We start from the raw sequence: 17,443 nt of genomic DNA, 5'->3' as shown, positions 1-17,443 counted from the left end.
ATTCATGCATCATTGCAAATGGTTCTGCCTTTCAATAAAATTTTCTGCATGTGACCTACAGATGCAAAAACAAAGAAAAACAAAAACAGGACTTCAATGCCCAACACCACTCAGAACATACTCCTTTCTTCAATATTGCAAAAAGCAACACAGAACGTTCATCAACGACACAGAGCTCACAACCAAAGACGCCGATCTGTGCCCAATTCACGCTCAGGAAGGAGCATCATGACTCATCATCGTGGGTTGGGAGACAAACACTTTCGAAACACATTTCCAAGCAAAGAACTATAGAAAGGATCCCTGAAAATATAGTCTTAAAGGTTTATGGTAACTCAATCGGCATTCTATTCTGCTGCACCTCTCCTCTGAAAGGGTTTTGCCTATTTGAATTTTGTGGGCTTTAAAGTTTACTTGACAATGACATATATCGGAGCCAAAAGCAGAAAGGACTTCCAAAATCTCTTTGAAGCCTACTGTTACTGTTAAGATATGTGGAATGTCATACTTTTTTGTAAGCTTAGCTACCCGTGTCATGCTTTGTAGTTAATATTTGTTGAAGCTAAATGTAGAAAATCTTTGAAAAGAAAAGTTATGTAGATTAAAAAGAAAAGATGTTCCAAGTCTGTTTCTGTCTTCTTACTCTTCAGCCGGTTTCTCTCTTGGCCAACGTGTGCTTCAGCACCTCATAAGAAAAGATTCTGTACTTAGAACCATCTATCCTTGAGTGTAGTAGAGTTCCCAATTGTACTGTAACCTCGATTGGGCCATCATTGCCTACAGCAGTGGGTGTTTCCAAGTTTAGAAAGTGATTTGGTGGAAATGCTCATGACTGATGTCTTTTCCTTGCCGGGAGCTGCTCCATTGGTCCTGGGCTCCTCTTTCCAATACTGGATTGCCACAACGCATTCCAGAAAAGTTTCTAAAACAATCCCCTTTCTCAAAAGGCACAAATGTTAAACAACGCTCAGATTATACCCCTTTCTTCAACATCGACAAAAGCTACACAGAAACTTCATCAACGACACAGAGTTGACGTCCAACGAAAAAGTCCCGCACCTACCCACAAATGATAACGTGGGCATTTCAGACACTTGACGTTGATTGCATTCTTTGAAAACTTACAATGCCTGACATCACTTTAAGCACATATCCAATGCACTCTTTAACATTACACCCATTTTTTGCAACTGCTTCTTATACAACACAGATTCATGCATCATTGCAAATGGTTCTGCCTTTCAATAAAATTTTCTGCATGTGACCTACAGATGCAAAAACAAAGAAAAACAAAAACAGGACTTCAATGCCCAACACCACTCAGAACATACTCCTTTCTTCAATATTGCAAAAAGCAACACAGAACGTTCATCAACGACACAGAGCTCACAACCAAAGACGCCGATCTGTGCCCAATTCACGCTCAGGAAGGAGCATCATGACTCATCATCGTGGGTTGGGAGACAAACACTTTCGAAACACATTTCCAAGCAAAGAACTATAGAAAGGATCCCTGAAAATATAGTCTTAAAGGTTTATGGTAACTCAATCGGCATTCTATTCTGCTGCACCTCTCCTCTGAAAGGGTTTTGCCTATTTGAATTTTGTGGGCTTTAAAGTTTACTTGACAATGACATATATCGGAGCCAAAAGCAGAAAGGACTTCCAAAATCTCTTTGAAGCCTACTGTTACTGTTAAGATATGTGGAATGTCATACTTTTTTGTAAGCTTAGCTACCCGTGTCATGCTTTGTAGTTAATATTTGTTGAAGCTAAATGTAGAAAATCTTTGAAAAGAAAAGTTATGTAGATTAAAAAGAAAAGATGTTCCAAGTCTGTTTCTGTCTTCTTACTCTTCAGCCGGTTTCTCTCTTGGCCAACGTGTGCTTCAGCACCTCATAAGAAAAGATTCTGTACTTAGAACCATCTATCCTTGAGTGTAGTAGAGTTCCCAATTGTACTGTAACCTCGATTGGGCCATCATTGCCTACAGCAGTGGGTGTTTCCAAGTTTAGAAAGTGATTTGGTGGAAATGCTCATGACTGATGTCTTTTCCTTGCCGGGAGCTGCTCCATTGGTCCTGGGCTCCTCTTTCCAATACTGGATTGCCACAACGCATTCCAGAAAAGTTTCTAAAACAATCCCCTTTCTCAAAAGGCACAAATGTTAAACAACGCTCAGATTATACCCCTTTCTTCAACATCGACAAAAGCTACACAGAAACTTCATCAACGACACAGAGTTGACGTCCAACGAAAAAGTCCCGCACCTACCCACAAATGATAACGTGGGCATTTCAGACACTTGACGTTGATTGCATTCTTTGAAAACTTGCAATGCCTGACATCACTTTAAGCACATATCCAATGCACTCTTTAACATTACACCCATTTTTTGCAACTGCTTCTTATTCAACACAGATTCATGCATCATTGCAAATGGTTCTGCCTTTCAATAAAATTTTCTGCATGTGACCTACAGATGCAAAAACAAAGAAAAACCAAAAGAGGACTTCCATGCCCAACACCACTCAGAACATACTCCTTTCTTCAATATTGCAAAAAGCAACACTGAACGTTCATCAACGACACAGAGCTCACAACCAAAGTCGCCGATCTGTGCCCAATTCACGCTCAGGAAGGAGCATCATGACTCATCATCGTGGGTTGGGAGACAAACACTTTCGAAACACATTTCCAAGCAAAGAACTATAGAAATGATCCCCGAAAATATAGTCTTAACGGTTTATGTTAACTCAATCGGCATTCCATTCTGCTGCACCTCTCCTCTGAAAGGGTTTTGCCTATTTGAATTTTGTGGGCTTTAAAGTTTACTTGACAATGACATATATCGGAGCCAAAAGCAGAAAGGACTTCCAAAATCTCTTTGAAGCCTACTGTTACTGTTAAGATATGTGGAATGTCATACTTTTTTGTAAGCTTAGCTACCCGTGTCATGCTTTGTAGTTAATATTTGTTGAAGCTAAATGTAGAAAATCTTTGAAAAGAAAAGTTATGTAGATCAAAAAGAAAAGATGTTCCAAGTCTGTTTCTGTCTTCTTACTCTTCAGCCGGTTTCTCTCTTGGCCAACGTGTGCTTCAGCACCTCATAAGAAAGGATTCTGTACTTAGAACCATCTATCCTTGAGTGTAGTAGAGTTCCCAATTGTACTGTGACCTCGATTGGGCCATCATTGCCTACAGCAGTGGGTGTTTCCAAGTTTAGAAAGTGATTTGGTGGAAATGCTCATGACTGATGTCTTTTCCTTGCCGGGAGCTGCTCCATTGGTCCTGGGCTCCTCTTTCCAATATTGGATTGCCACAACGCATTCCAGAAAAGTTTCTAAAACAATCCCCTTTCTCAAAAGGCACAAATGTCAAACAACGCTCAGATTATACCCCTTTCTTCAACATCGACAAAAGCTACACAGAAACTTCATCAACGACACAGAGTTGACGTCCAACGAAAAAGTCCCGCACCTACCCACAAATGATAACGTGGGCATTTCAGACACTTGACGTTGATTGCATTCTTTGAAAACTTGCAATGCCTGACATCACTTTAAGCACATATCCAATGCACACTTTAACATTACACCCATTTTTTGCAACTGCTTCTTATACAACACAGATTCATGCATCATTGCAAATGGTTCTGCCTTTCAATAAAATTTTCTGCATGTGACCTACAGATGCAAAAACAAAGAAAAACCAAAAGAGGACTTCCATGCCCAACACCACTCAGAACATACTCCTTTCTTCAATATTGCAAAAAGCAACACTGAACGTTCATCAACGACACAGAGCTCACAACCAAAGTCGCCGATCTATGCCCAATTCACGCTCAGGAAGGAGCATCATGACTCATCATCGTGGGTTGGGAGACAAACACTTTCGAAACACATTTCCAAGCAAAGAACTATAGAAATGATCCCTGAAAATATAGTCTTAACGGTTTATGTTAACTCAATCGGCATTCCATTCTGCTGCACCTCTCCTCTGAAAGGGTTTTGCCTATTTGAATTTTGTGGGCTTTAAAGTTTACTTGACAATGACATATATCGGAGCCAAAAGCAGAAAGGACTTCCAAAATCTCTTTGAAGCCTACTGTTACTGTTAAGATATGTGGAATGTCATACTTTTTTGTAAGCTTAGCTACCCGTGTCATGCTTTCTAGTTAATATTTGTTGAAGCTAAATGAAGAAAATCTTTAATAAGAAAAGTTATGTAGATAAAAAGGAAAAGATGTTCCAAGTCTGTTTCTGTCTTCTTACTCTTCAGCCGGTTTCTCTCTTGGCCAACGTGTGCTTCAGCACTTCATAAGAAAGGATTCTGTACTCAGAACCATCTATCCTTGAGTGTAGTAGAGTTCCCAATTGTACGGTGACCTCGATTGGGCCATCATTGCCTACAGCAGTGGGTGGTTCCAAGTTTAGAAAGTGATTTGGTGGAAATGCTCATGATTGATGTCTTTTCCTAGCCGGGAGCTGCTCCATTGGTCCTGGGCTCCTCTTTCCAATATTGGATTGCCCCAACGCATTCCAGAAAAGTTTCTAAAACAATCCCCTTTCTCAAAAGGCACAAATGTCAAACAACGCTCAGATTTTACCCCTTTCTTCAACATCGACAAAAGCTACACAGAAACTTCATCAACGACACAGAGTTGACGTCCAACGAAAAAGTCCCGCACCTACCCACAAATGATAACGTGGGCATTTTAGACACTTGACGTTGATTGCATTCTTTGAAAACTTGCAATGCCTGACATCACTTTAAGCACATATCCAATGCACTCTTTAACATTACACCCATTTTTTGCAACTGCTTCTTATACAACACAGATTCATGCATCATTGCAAATGGTTCTGCCTTTCAATAAAATTTTCTGCATGTGACCTACAGATGCAAAAACAAAGAAAAACAAAAACAGGACTTCAATGCCCAACACCACTCAGAACATACTCCTTTCTTCAATATTGCAAAAAGCAACACAGAACGTTCATCAACGACACAGAGCTCACAACCAAAGACGCCGATCTGTGCCCAATTCACGCTCAGGAAGGAGCATCATGACTCATCATCGTGGGTTGGGAGACAAACACTTTCGAAACACATTTCCAAGCAAAGAACTATAAAAAGGATCCCTGAAAATATAGTCTTAAAGGTTTATGGTAACTCAATCGGCATTCTATTCTGCTGCACCTCTCCTCTGAAAGGGTTTTGCCTATTTGAATTTTGTGGGCTTTAAAGTTTACTTGACAATGACATATATCGGAGCCAAAAGCAGAAAGGACTTCCAAAATCTCTTTGAAGCCTACTGTTACTGTTAAGATATGTGGAATGTCATACTTTTTTGTAAGCTTAGCTACCCGTGTCATGCTTTGTAGTTAATATTTGTTGAAGCTAAATGTAGAAAATCTTTGAAAAGAAAAGTTATGTAGATTAAAAAGAAAAGATGTTCCAAGTCTGTTTCTGTCTTCTTACTCTTCAGCCGGTTTCTCTCTTGGCCAACGTGTGCTTCAGCACCTCATAAGAAAAGATTCTGTACTTAGAACCATCTATCCTTGAGTGTAGTAGAGTTCCCAATTGTACTGTAACCTCGATTGGGCCATCATTGCCTACAGCAGTGGGTGTTTCCAAGTTTAGAAAGTGATTTGGTGGAAATGCTCATGACTGATGTCTTTTCCTTGCCGGGAGCTGCTCCATTGGTCCTGGGCTCCTCTTTCCAATACTGGATTGCCACAACGCATTCCAGAAAAGTTTCTAAAACAATCCCCTTTCTCAAAAGGCACAAATGTTAAACAACGCTCAGATTATACCCCTTTCTTCAACATCGACAAAAGCTACACAGAAACTTCATCAACGACACAGAGTTGACGTCCAACGAAAAAGTCCCGCACCTACCCACAAATGATAACGTGGGCATTTCAGACACTTGACGTTGATTGCATTCTTTGAAAACTTGCAATGCCTGACATCACTTTAAGCACATATCCAATGCACTCTTTAACATTACACCCATTTTTTGCAACTGCTTCTTATACAACACAGATTCATGCATCATTGCAAATGGTTCTGCCTTTCAATAAAATTTTCTGCATGTGACCTACAGATGCAAAAACAAAGAAAAACCAAAAGAGGACTTCCATGCCCAACACCACTCAGAACATACTCCTTTCTTCAATATTGCAAAAAGCAACACTGAACGTTCATCAACGACACAGAGCTCACAACCAAAGTCGCCGATCTGTGCCCAATTCACGCTCAGGAAGGAGCATCATGACTCATCATCGTGGGTTGGGAGACAAACACTTTCGAAACACATTTCCAAGCAAAGAACTATAGAAAGGATCCCTGAAAATATAGTCTTAAAGGTTTATGGTAACTTAATCGGCATTCTATTCTGCTGCACCTCTCCTCTGAAAGGGTTTTGCCTATTTGAATTTTGTGGGCTTTAAAGTTTACTTGACAATGACATATATCGGAGCCAAAAGCAGAAAGGACTTCCAAAATCTCTTTGAAGCCTACTGTTACTGTTAAGATATGTGGAATGTCATACTTTTTTGTAAGCTTAGCTACCCGTGTCATGCTTTGTAGTTAATATTTGTTGAAGCTAAATGTAGAAAATCTTTGAAAAGAAAAGTTATGTAGATTAAAAAGAAAAGATGTTCCAAGTCTGTTTCTGTCTTCTTACTCTTCAGCCGGTTTCTCTCTTGGCCAACGTGTGCTTCAGCACCTCATAAGAAAGGATTCTGTACTTAGAACCATCTATCCTTGAGTGTAGTAGAGTTCCCAATTGTACTGTAACCTCGATTGGGCCATCATTGCCTACAGCAGTGGGTGTTTCCAAGTTTAGAAAGTGATTTGGTGGAAATGCTCATGACTGATGTCTTTTCCTTGCCGGGAGCTGCTCCATTGGTCCTGGGCTCCTCTTTCCAATATTGGATTGCCACAACGCATTCCAGAAAAGTTTCTAAAACAATCCCCTTTCTCAAAAGGCACAAATGTTAAACAACGCTCAGATTATACCCCTTTCTTCAACATCGACAAAAGCTACACAGAAACTTCATCAACGACACAGAGTTGACGTCCAACGAAAAAGTCCCGCACCTACCCACAAATGATAACGTGGGCATTTCAGACACTTGACGTTGATTGCATTCTTTGAAAACTTGCAATGCCTGACATCACTTTAAGCACATATCCAATGCACACTTTAACATTACACCCATTTTTTGCAACTGCTTCTTATACAACACAGATTCATGCATCATTGCAAATGGTTCTGCCTTTCAATAAAATTTTCTGCATGTGACCTACAGATGCAAAAACAAAGAAAAACCAAAAGAGGACTTCCATGCCCAACACCACTCAGAACATACTCCTTTCTTCAATATTGCAAAAAGCAACACTGAACGTTCATCAACGACACAGAGCTCACAACCAAAGTCGCCGATCTGTGCCCAATTCACGCTCAGGAAGGAGCATCATGACTCATCATCGTGGGTTGGGAGACAAACACTTTCGAAACACATTTCCAAGCAAAGAACTATAGAAATGATCCCTGAAAATATAGTCTTAACGGTTTATGTTAACTCAATCGGCATTCCATTCTGCTGCACCTCTCCTCTGAAAGGGTTTTGCCTATTTGAATTTTGTGGGCTTTAAAGTTTACTTGACAATGACATATATCGGAGCCAAAAGCAGAAAGGACTTCCAAAATCTCTTTGAAGCCTACTGTTACTGTTAAGATATGTGGAATGTCATACTTTTTTGTAAGCTTAGCTACCCGTGTCATGCTTTCTAGTTAATATTTGTTGAAGCTAAATGAAGAAAATCTTTAATAAGAAAAGTTATGTAGATAAAAAGGAAAAGATGTTCCAAGTCTGTTTCTGTCTTCTTACTCTTCAGCCGGTTTCTCTCTTGGCCAACGTGTGCTTCAGCACTTCATAAGAAAGGATTCTGTACTCAGAACCATCTATCCTTGAGTGTAGTAGAGTTCCCAATTGTACGGTGACCTCGATTGGGCCATCATTGCCTACAGCAGTGGGTGGTTCCAAGTTTAGAAAGTGATTTGGTGGAAATGCTCATGATTGATGTCTTTTCCTAGCCGGGAGCTGCTCCATTGGTCCTGGGCTCCTCTTTCCAATATTGGATTGCCCCAACGCATTCCAGAAAAGTTTCTAAAACAATCCCCTTTCTCAAAAGGCACAAATGTCAAACAACGCTCAGATTTTACCCCTTTCTTCAACATCGACAAAAGCTACACAGAAACTTCATCAACGACACAGAGTTGACGTCCAACGAAAAAGTCCCGCACCTACCCACAAATGATAACGTGGGCATTTTAGACACTTGACGTTGATTGCATTCTTTGAAAACTTGCAATGCCTGACATCACTTTAAGCACATATCCAATGCACTCTTTAACATTACACCCATTTTTTGCAACTGCTTCTTATACAACACAGATTCATGCATCATTGCAAATGGTTCTGCCTTTCAATAAAATTTTCTGCATGTGACCTACAGATGCAAAAACAAAGAAAAACAAAAACAGGACTTCAATGCCCAACACCACTCAGAACATACTCCTTTCTTCAATATTGCAAAAAGCAACACAGAACGTTCATCAACGACACAGAGCTCACAACCAAAGACGCCGATCTGTGCCCAATTCACGCTCAGGAAGGAGCATCATGACTCATCATCGTGGGTTGGGAGACAAACACTTTCGAAACACATTTCCAAGCAAAGAACTATAGAAAGGATCCCTGAAAATATAGTCTTAAAGGTTTATGGTAACTCAATCGGCATTCTATTCTGCTGCACCTCTCCTCTGAAAGGGTTTTGCCTATTTGAATTTTGTGGGCTTTAAAGTTTACTTGACAATGACATATATCGGAGCCAAAAGCAGAAAGGACTTCCAAAATCTCTTTGAAGCCTACTGTTACTGTTAAGATATGTGGAATGTCATACTTTTTTGTAAGCTTAGCTACCCGTGTCATGCTTTGTAGTTAATATTTGTTGAAGCTAAATGTAGAAAATCTTTGAAAAGAAAAGTTATGTAGATTAAAAAGAAAAGATGTTCCAAGTCTGTTTCTGTCTTCTTACTCTTCAGCCGGTTTCTCTCTTGGCCAACGTGTGCTTCAGCACCTCATAAGAAAAGATTCTGTACTTAGAACCATCTATCCTTGAGTGTAGTAGAGTTCCCAATTGTACTGTAACCTCGATTGGGCCATCATTGCCTACAGCAGTGGGTGTTTCCAAGTTTAGAAAGTGATTTGGTGGAAATGCTCATGACTGATGTCTTTTCCTTGCCGGGAGCTGCTCCATTGGTCCTGGGCTCCTCTTTCCAATACTGGATTGCCACAACGCATTCCAGAAAAGTTTCTAAAACAATCCCCTTTCTCAAAAGGCACAAATGTTAAACAACGCTCAGATTATACCCCTTTCTTCAACATCGACAAAAGCTACACAGAAACTTCATCAACGACACAGAGTTGACGTCCAACGAAAAAGTCCCGCACCTACCCACAAATGATAACGTGGGCATTTCAGACACTTGACGTTGATTGCATTCTTTGAAAACTTGCAATGCCTGACATCACTTTAAGCACATATCCAATGCACTCTTTAACATTACACCCATTTTTTGCAACTGCTTCTTATACAACACAGATTCATGCATCATTGCAAATGGTTCTGCCTTTCAATAAAATTTTCTGCATGTGACCTACAGATGCAAAAACAAAGAAAAACAAAAACAGGACTTCAATGCCCAACACCACTCAGAACATACTCCTTTCTTCAATATTGCAAAAAGCAACACAGAACGTTCATCAACGACACAGAGCTCACAACCAAAGACGCCGATCTGTGCCCAATTCACGCTCAGGAAGGAGCATCATGACTCATCATCGTGGGTTGGGAGACAAACACTTTCGAAACACATTTCCAAGCAAAGAACTATAGAAAGGATCCCTGAAAATATAGTCTTAAAGGTTTATGGTAACTCAATCGGCATTCTATTCTGCTGCACCTCTCCTCTGAAAGGGTTTTGCCTATTTGAATTTTGTGGGCTTTAAAGTTTACTTGACAATGACATATATCGGAGCCAAAAGCAGAAAGGACTTCCAAAATCTCTTTGAAGCCTACTGTTACTGTTAAGATATGTGGAATGTCATACTTTTTTGTAAGCTTAGCTACCCGTGTCATGCTTTGTAGTTAATATTTGTTGAAGCTAAATGTAGAAAATCTTTGAAAAGAAAAGTTATGTAGATTAAAAAGAAAAGATGTTCCAAGTCTGTTTCTGTCTTCTTACTCTTCAGCCGGTTTCTCTCTTGGCCAACGTGTGCTTCAGCACCTCATAAGAAAAGATTCTGTACTTAGAACCATCTATCCTTGAGTGTAGTAGAGTTCCCAATTGTACTGTAACCTCGATTGGGCCATCATTGCCTACAGCAGTGGGTGTTTCCAAGTTTAGAAAGTGATTTGGTGGAAATGCTCATGACTGATGTCTTTTCCTTGCCGGGAGCTGCTCCATTGGTCCTGGGCTCCTCTTTCCAATACTGGATTGCCACAACGCATTCCAGAAAAGTTTCTAAAACAATCCCCTTTCTCAAAAGGCACAAATGTTAAACAACGCTCAGATTATACCCCTTTCTTCAACATCGACAAAAGCTACACAGAAACTTCATCAACGACACAGAGTTGACGTCCAACGAAAAAGTCCCGCACCTACCCACAAATGATAACGTGGGCATTTCAGACACTTGACGTTGATTGCATTCTTTGAAAACTTGCAATGCCTGACATCACTTTAAGCACATATCCAATGCACTCTTTAACATTACACCCATTTTTTGCAACTGCTTCTTATTCAACACAGATTCATGCATCATTGCAAATGGTTCTGCCTTTCAATAAAATTTTCTGCATGTGACCTACAGATGCAAAAACAAAGAAAAACCAAAAGAGGACTTCCATGCCCAACACCACTCAGAACATACTCCTTTCTTCAATATTGCAAAAAGCAACACTGAACGTTCATCAACGACACAGAGCTCACAACCAAAGTCGCCGATCTGTGCCCAATTCACGCTCAGGAAGGAGCATCATGACTCATCATCGTGGGTTGGGAGACAAACACTTTCGAAACACATTTCCAAGCAAAGAACTATAGAAATGATCCCCGAAAATATAGTCTTAACGGTTTATGTTAACTCAATCGGCATTCCATTCTGCTGCACCTCTCCTCTGAAAGGGTTTTGCCTATTTGAATTTTGTGGGCTTTAAAGTTTACTTGACAATGACATATATCGGAGCCAAAAGCAGAAAGGACTTCCAAAATCTCTTTGAAGCCTACTGTTACTGTTAAGATATGTGGAATGTCATACTTTTTTGTAAGCTTAGCTACCCGTGTCATGCTTTGTAGTTAATATTTGTTGAAGCTAAATGTAGAAAATCTTTGAAAAGAAAAGTTATGTAGATCAAAAAGAAAAGATGTTCCAAGTCTGTTTCTGTCTTCTTACTCTTCAGCCGGTTTCTCTCTTGGCCAACGTGTGCTTCAGCACCTCATAAGAAAGGATTCTGTACTTAGAACCATCTATCCTTGAGTGTAGTAGAGTTCCCAATTGTACTGTGACCTCGATTGGGCCATCATTGCCTACAGCAGTGGGTGTTTCCAAGTTTAGAAAGTGATTTGGTGGAAATGCTCATGACTGATGTCTTTTCCTTGCCGGGAGCTGCTCCATTGGTCCTGGGCTCCTCTTTCCAATATTGGATTGCCACAACGCATTCCAGAAAAGTTTCTAAAACAATCCCCTTTCTCAAAAGGCACAAATGTCAAACAACGCTCAGATTATACCCCTTTCTTCAACATCGACAAAAGCTACACAGAAACTTCATCAACGACACAGAGTTGACGTCCAACGAAAAAGTCCCGCACCTACCCACAAATGATAACGTGGGCATTTCAGACACTTGACGTTGATTGCATTCTTTGAAAACTTGCAATGCCTGACATCACTTTAAGCACATATCCAATGCACACTTTAACATTACACCCATTTTTTGCAACTGCTTCTTATACAACACAGATTCATGCATCATTGCAAATGGTTCTGCCTTTCAATAAAATTTTCTGCATGTGACCTACAGATGCAAAAACAAAGAAAAACCAAAAGAGGACTTCCATGCCCAACACCACTCAGAACATACTCCTTTCTTCAATATTGCAAAAAGCAACACTGAACGTTCATCAACGACACAGAGCTCACAACCAAAGTCGCCGATCTATGCCCAATTCACGCTCAGGAAGGAGCATCATGACTCATCATCGTGGGTTGGGAGACAAACACTTTCGAAACACATTTCCAAGCAAAGAACTATAGAAATGATCCCTGAAAATATAGTCTTAACGGTTTATGTTAACTCAATCGGCATTCCATTCTGCTGCACCTCTCCTCTGAAAGGGTTTTGCCTATTTGAATTTTGTGGGCTTTAAAGTTTACTTGACAATGACATATATCGGAGCCAAAAGCAGAAAGGACTTCCAAAATCTCTTTGAAGCCTACTGTTACTGTTAAGATATGTGGAATGTCATACTTTTTTGTAAGCTTAGCTACCCGTGTCATGCTTTGTAGTTAATATTTGTTGAAGCTAAATGTAGAAAATCTTTGAAAAGAAAAGTTATGTAGATTAAAAAGAAAAGATGTTCCAAGTCTGTTTCTGTCTTCTTACTCTTCAGCCGGTTTCTCTCTTGGCCAACGTGTGCTTCAGCACCTCATAAGAAAAGATTCTGTACTTAGAACCATCTATCCTTGAGTGTAGTAGAGTTCCCAATTGTACTGTAACCTCGATTGGGCCATCATTGCCTACAGCAGTGGGTGTTTCCAAGTTTAGAAAGTGATTTGGTGGAAATGCTCATGACTGATGTCTTTTCCTTGCCGGGAGCTGCTCCATTGGTCCTGGGCTCCTCTTTCCAATACTGGATTGCCACAACGCATTCCAGAAAAGTTTCTAAAACAATCCCCTTTCTCAAAAGGCACAAATGTTAAACAACGCTCAGATTATACCCCTTTCTTCAACATCGACAAAAGCTACACAGAAACTTCATCAACGACACAGAGTTGACGTCCAACGAAAAAGTCCCGCACCTACCCACAAATGATAACGTGGGCATTTCAGACACTTGACGTTGATTGCATTCTTTGAAAACTTGCAATGCCTGACATCACTTTAAGCACATATCCAATGCACTCTTTAACATTACACCCATTTTTTGCAACTGCTTCTTATACAACACAGATTCATGCATCATTGCAAATGGTTCTGCCTTTCAATAAAATTTTCTGCATGTGACCTACAGATGCAAAAACAAAGAAAAACCAAAAGAGGACTTCCATGCCCAACACCACTCAGAACATACTCCTTTCTTCAATATTGCAAAAAGCAACACTGAACGTTCATCAACGACACAGAGCTCACAACCAAAGTCGCCGATCTGTGCCCAATTCACGCTCAGGAAGGAGCATCATGACTCATCATCGTGGGTTGGGAGACAAACACTTTCGAAACACATTTCCAAGCAAAGAACTATAGAAATGATCCCCGAAAATATAGTCTTAACGGTTTATGTTAACTCAATCGGCATTCCATTCTGCTGCACCTCTCCTCTGAAAGGGTTTTGCCTATTTGAATTTTGTGGGCTTTAAAGTTTACTTGACAATGACATATATCGGAGCCAAAAGCAGAAAGGACTTCCAAAATCTCTTTGAAGCCTACTGTTACTGTTAAGATATGTGGAATGTCATACTTTTTTGTAAGCTTAGCTACCCGTGTCATGCTTTGTAGTTAATATTTGTTGAAGCTAAATGTAGAAAATCTTTGAAAAGAAAAGTTATGTAGATCAAAAAGAAAAGATGTTCCAAGTCTGTTTCTGTCTTCTTACTCTTCAGCCGGTTTCTCTCTTGGCCAACGTGTGCTTCAGCACCTCATAAGAAAGGATTCTGTACTTAGAACCATCTATCCTTGAGTGTAGTAGAGTTCCCAATTGTACTGTGACCTCGATTGGGCCATCATTGCCTACAGCAGTGGGTGTTTCCAAGTTTAGAAAGTGATTTGGTGGAAATGCTCATGACTGATGTCTTTTCCTTGCCGGGAGCTGCTCCATTGGTCCTGGGCTCCTCTTTCCAATATTGGATTGCCACAACGCATTCCAGAAAAGTTTCTAAAACAATCCCCTTTCTCAAAAGGCACAAATGTCAAACAACGCTCAGATTATACCCCTTTCTTCAACATCGACAAAAGCTACACAGAAACTTCATCAACGACACAGAGTTGACGTCCAACGAAAAAGTCCCGCACCTACCCACAAATGATAACGTGGGCATTTCAGACACTTGACGTTGATTGCATTCTTTGAAAACTTGCAATGCCTGACATCACTTTAAGCACATATCCAATGCACTCTTTAACATTACACCCATTTTTTGCAACTGCTTCTTATACAACACAGATTCATGCATCATTGCAAATGGTTCTGCCTTTCAATAAAATTTTCTGCATGTGACCTACAGATGCAAAAACAAAGAAAAACAAAAACAGGACTTCAATGCCCAACACCACTCAGAACATACTCCTTTCTTCAATATTGCAAAAAGCAACACAGAACGTTCATCAACGACACAGAGCTCACAACCAAAGACGCCGATCTGTGCCCAATTCACGCTCAGGAAGGAGCATCATGACTCATCATCGTGGGTTGGGAGACAAACACTTTCGAAACACATTTCCAAGCAAAGAACTATAGAAAGGATCCCTGAAAATATAGTCTTAAAGGTTTATGGTAACTCAATCGGCATTCTATTCTGCTGCACCTCTCCTCTGAAAGGGTTTTGCCTATTTGAATTTTGTGGGCTTTAAAGTTTACTTGACAATGACATATATCGGAGCCAAAAGCAGAAAGGACTTCCAAAATCTCTTTGAAGCCTACTGTTACTGTTAAGATATGTGGAATGTCATACTTTTTTGTAAGCTTAGCTACCCGTGTCATGCTTTGTAGTTAATATTTGTTGAAGCTAAATGTAGAAAATCTTTGAAAAGAAAAGTTATGTAGATTAAAAAGAAAAGATGTTCCAAGTCTGTTTCTGTCTTCTTACTCTTCAGCCGGTTTCTCTCTTGGCCAACGTGTGCTTCAGCACCTCATAAGAAAAGATTCTGTACTTAGAACCATGTATCCTTGAGTGTAGTAGAGTTCCCAATTGTACTGTAACCTCGATTGGGCCATCATTGCCTACAGCAGTGGGTGTTTCCAAGTTTAGAAAGTGATTTGGTGGAAATGCTCATGACTGATGTCTTTTCCTTGCCGGGAGCTGCTCCATTGGTCCTGGGCTCCTCTTTCCAATACTGGATTGCCACAACGCATTCCAGAAAAGTTTCTAAAACAATCCCCTTTCTCAAAAGGCACAAATGTTAAACAACGCTCAGATTATACCCCTTTCTTCAACATCGACAAAAGCTACACAGAAACTTCATCAACGACACAGAGTTGACGTCCAACGAAAAAGTCCCGCACCTACCCACAAATGATAACGTGGGCATTTCAGACACTTGACGTTGATTGCATTCTTTGAAAACTTGCAATGCCTGACATCACTTTAAGCACATATCCAATGCACTCTTTAACATTACACCCATTTTTTGCAACTGCTTCTTATTCAACACAGATTCATGCATCATTGCAAATGGTTCTGCCTTTCAATAAAATTTTCTGCATGTGACCTACAGATGCAAAAACAAAGAAAAACCAAAAGAGGACTTCCATGCCCAACACCACTCAGAACATACTCCTTTCTTCAATATTGCAAAAAGCAACACTGAACGTTCATCAACGACACAGAGCTCACAACCAAAGTCGCCGATCTGTGCCCAATTCACGCTCAGGAAGGAGCATCATGACTCATCATCGTGGGTTGGGAGACAAACACTTTCGAAACACATTTCCAAGCAAAGAACTATAGAAATGATCCCCGAAAATATAGTCTTAACGGTTTATGTTAACTCAATCGGCATTCCATTCTGCTGCACCTCTCCTCTGAAAGGGTTTTCCCTATTTGAATTTTGTGGGCTTTAAAGTTTACTTGACAATGACATATATCGGAGCCAAAAGCAGAAAGGACTTCCAAAATCTCTTTGAAGCCTACTGTTACTGTTAAGATATGTGGAATGTCATACTTTTTTGTAAGCTTAGCTACCCGTGTCATGCTTTGTAGTTAATATTTGTTGAAGCTAAATGTAGAAAATCTTTGAAAAGAAAAGTTATGTAGATCAAAAAGAAAAGATGTTCCAAGTCTGTTTCTGTCTTCTTACTCTTCAGCCGGTTTCTCTCTTGGCCAACGTGTGCTTCAGCACCTCATAAGAAAGGATTCTGTACTTAGAACCATCTATCCTTGAGTGTAGTAGAGTTCCCAATTGTACTGTGACCTCGATTGGGCCATCATTGCCTACAGCAGTGGGTGTTTCCAAGTTTAGAAAGTGATTTGGTGGAAATGCTCATGACTGATGTCTTTTCCTTGCCGGGAGCTGCTCCATTGGTCCTGGGCTCCTCTTTCCAATATTGGATTGCCACAACACATTCCAGAAAAGTTTCTAAAACAATCCCCTTTCTCAAAAGGCACAAATGTCAAACAACGCTCAGATTATACCCCTTTCTTCAACATCGACAAAAGCTACACAGAAACTTCATCAACGACACAGAGTTGACGTCCAACGAAAAAGTCCCGCACCTACCCACAAATGATAACGTGGGCATTTCAGACACTTGACGTTGATTGCATTCTTTGAAAACTTGCAATGCCTGACATCACTTTAAGCACATATCCAATGCACTCTTTACCATAACACCCATTTTTTGCAACTGCTTCTTATACAACACACATTCATGCATCATTGCAAACGGTTCTGCATGTGACCTACAGATGCAAAAACAAAGAAAAACAAAAACAGGACCTCAATGCCCAACACCACTCAGAACATACTCCTTTCTTCAATATTGCAAAAAGCAACACAGAACATTCATCAACGACACAGAGCTCACAACCAAAGACGCCGATCTGTGCCCAATTCACGCTCAGGAAGGAGCATCATGACTCATCATCGTGGGTTGGGAGACAAACACTTTCGAAACACATTTCCAAGCAAAGAACTATAGAAATGATCCTTGAAAATATAGTCTTAACGGTTTATGGTAACTCAATCGGCATTCCATTCTGCTGCACCTCTCCTCTGAAAGGGTTTTGCCTATTTGAATTTTGTGGGCTTTAAAGTTTACTTGACAATGACATATATCGGAGCCAAAAGCAGAAAGGACTTCCAAAATCTCTTTGAAGCCTACTGTTACTGTTAAGATATGTGGAATGTCATACTTTTTTGTAAGCTTA

The 17,443-nt window shown here is 40.2% G+C and overlaps 15 non-coding genes across 15 annotated transcripts; all 15 read right to left on the bottom strand.

The window, feature by feature from the left end:
- Positions 1-105: 105 nt before the first annotated feature.
- On the bottom strand, positions 106-319 carry LOC148978627 (small nucleolar RNA U3). The gene has a single exon (XR_016169128.1). It is a non-coding gene; the product is annotated as a small nucleolar RNA U3 (small nucleolar RNA).
- A 996-nt stretch (positions 320-1,315) lies between these two features.
- Positions 1,316-1,529, bottom strand: LOC148978626 (small nucleolar RNA U3). The gene has a single exon (XR_016169127.1). It is a non-coding gene; the product is annotated as a small nucleolar RNA U3 (small nucleolar RNA).
- A 996-nt stretch (positions 1,530-2,525) lies between these two features.
- On the bottom strand, positions 2,526-2,739 carry LOC148978625 (small nucleolar RNA U3). The gene has a single exon (XR_016169080.1). It is a non-coding gene; the product is annotated as a small nucleolar RNA U3 (small nucleolar RNA).
- Positions 2,740-3,735: 996 nt separating this feature from the next.
- LOC148978624 (small nucleolar RNA U3) lies at positions 3,736-3,949 on the bottom strand. The gene has a single exon (XR_016169186.1). It is a non-coding gene; the product is annotated as a small nucleolar RNA U3 (small nucleolar RNA).
- A 996-nt stretch (positions 3,950-4,945) lies between these two features.
- LOC148978623 (small nucleolar RNA U3) lies at positions 4,946-5,159 on the bottom strand. The gene has a single exon (XR_016169164.1). It is a non-coding gene; the product is annotated as a small nucleolar RNA U3 (small nucleolar RNA).
- A 996-nt stretch (positions 5,160-6,155) lies between these two features.
- On the bottom strand, positions 6,156-6,369 carry LOC148978622 (small nucleolar RNA U3). Its single transcript, XR_016169114.1, has one exon. It is a non-coding gene; the product is annotated as a small nucleolar RNA U3 (small nucleolar RNA).
- A 996-nt stretch (positions 6,370-7,365) lies between these two features.
- On the bottom strand, positions 7,366-7,579 carry LOC148978621 (small nucleolar RNA U3). The gene has a single exon (XR_016169049.1). It is a non-coding gene; the product is annotated as a small nucleolar RNA U3 (small nucleolar RNA).
- A 996-nt stretch (positions 7,580-8,575) lies between these two features.
- LOC148978620 (small nucleolar RNA U3) lies at positions 8,576-8,789 on the bottom strand. The gene has a single exon (XR_016169126.1). It is a non-coding gene; the product is annotated as a small nucleolar RNA U3 (small nucleolar RNA).
- Positions 8,790-9,785: 996 nt separating this feature from the next.
- On the bottom strand, positions 9,786-9,999 carry LOC148978619 (small nucleolar RNA U3). The gene has a single exon (XR_016169125.1). It is a non-coding gene; the product is annotated as a small nucleolar RNA U3 (small nucleolar RNA).
- Positions 10,000-10,995: 996 nt separating this feature from the next.
- On the bottom strand, positions 10,996-11,209 carry LOC148978618 (small nucleolar RNA U3). Its single transcript, XR_016169079.1, has one exon. It is a non-coding gene; the product is annotated as a small nucleolar RNA U3 (small nucleolar RNA).
- A 996-nt stretch (positions 11,210-12,205) lies between these two features.
- On the bottom strand, positions 12,206-12,419 carry LOC148978617 (small nucleolar RNA U3). Its single transcript, XR_016169185.1, has one exon. It is a non-coding gene; the product is annotated as a small nucleolar RNA U3 (small nucleolar RNA).
- A 996-nt stretch (positions 12,420-13,415) lies between these two features.
- On the bottom strand, positions 13,416-13,629 carry LOC148978616 (small nucleolar RNA U3). Its single transcript, XR_016169078.1, has one exon. It is a non-coding gene; the product is annotated as a small nucleolar RNA U3 (small nucleolar RNA).
- A 996-nt stretch (positions 13,630-14,625) lies between these two features.
- On the bottom strand, positions 14,626-14,839 carry LOC148978615 (small nucleolar RNA U3). The gene has a single exon (XR_016169124.1). It is a non-coding gene; the product is annotated as a small nucleolar RNA U3 (small nucleolar RNA).
- A 996-nt stretch (positions 14,840-15,835) lies between these two features.
- Positions 15,836-16,049, bottom strand: LOC148978614 (small nucleolar RNA U3). Its single transcript, XR_016169077.1, has one exon. It is a non-coding gene; the product is annotated as a small nucleolar RNA U3 (small nucleolar RNA).
- A 976-nt stretch (positions 16,050-17,025) lies between these two features.
- On the bottom strand, positions 17,026-17,239 carry LOC148978613 (small nucleolar RNA U3). Its single transcript, XR_016169160.1, has one exon. It is a non-coding gene; the product is annotated as a small nucleolar RNA U3 (small nucleolar RNA).
- Positions 17,240-17,443: the final 204 nt, after the last annotated feature.

The sequence above is a fragment of the Pimephales promelas genome, chromosome 6, assembly GCF_988280905.1.
Source record: "Pimephales promelas chromosome 6, fPimPro1.hap1.1, whole genome shotgun sequence".
Lineage (NCBI taxonomy): Eukaryota > Metazoa > Chordata > Actinopteri > Cypriniformes > Leuciscidae > Pimephales > Pimephales promelas.
This window is presented reverse-complemented; position numbering and strand designations above follow the sequence as displayed.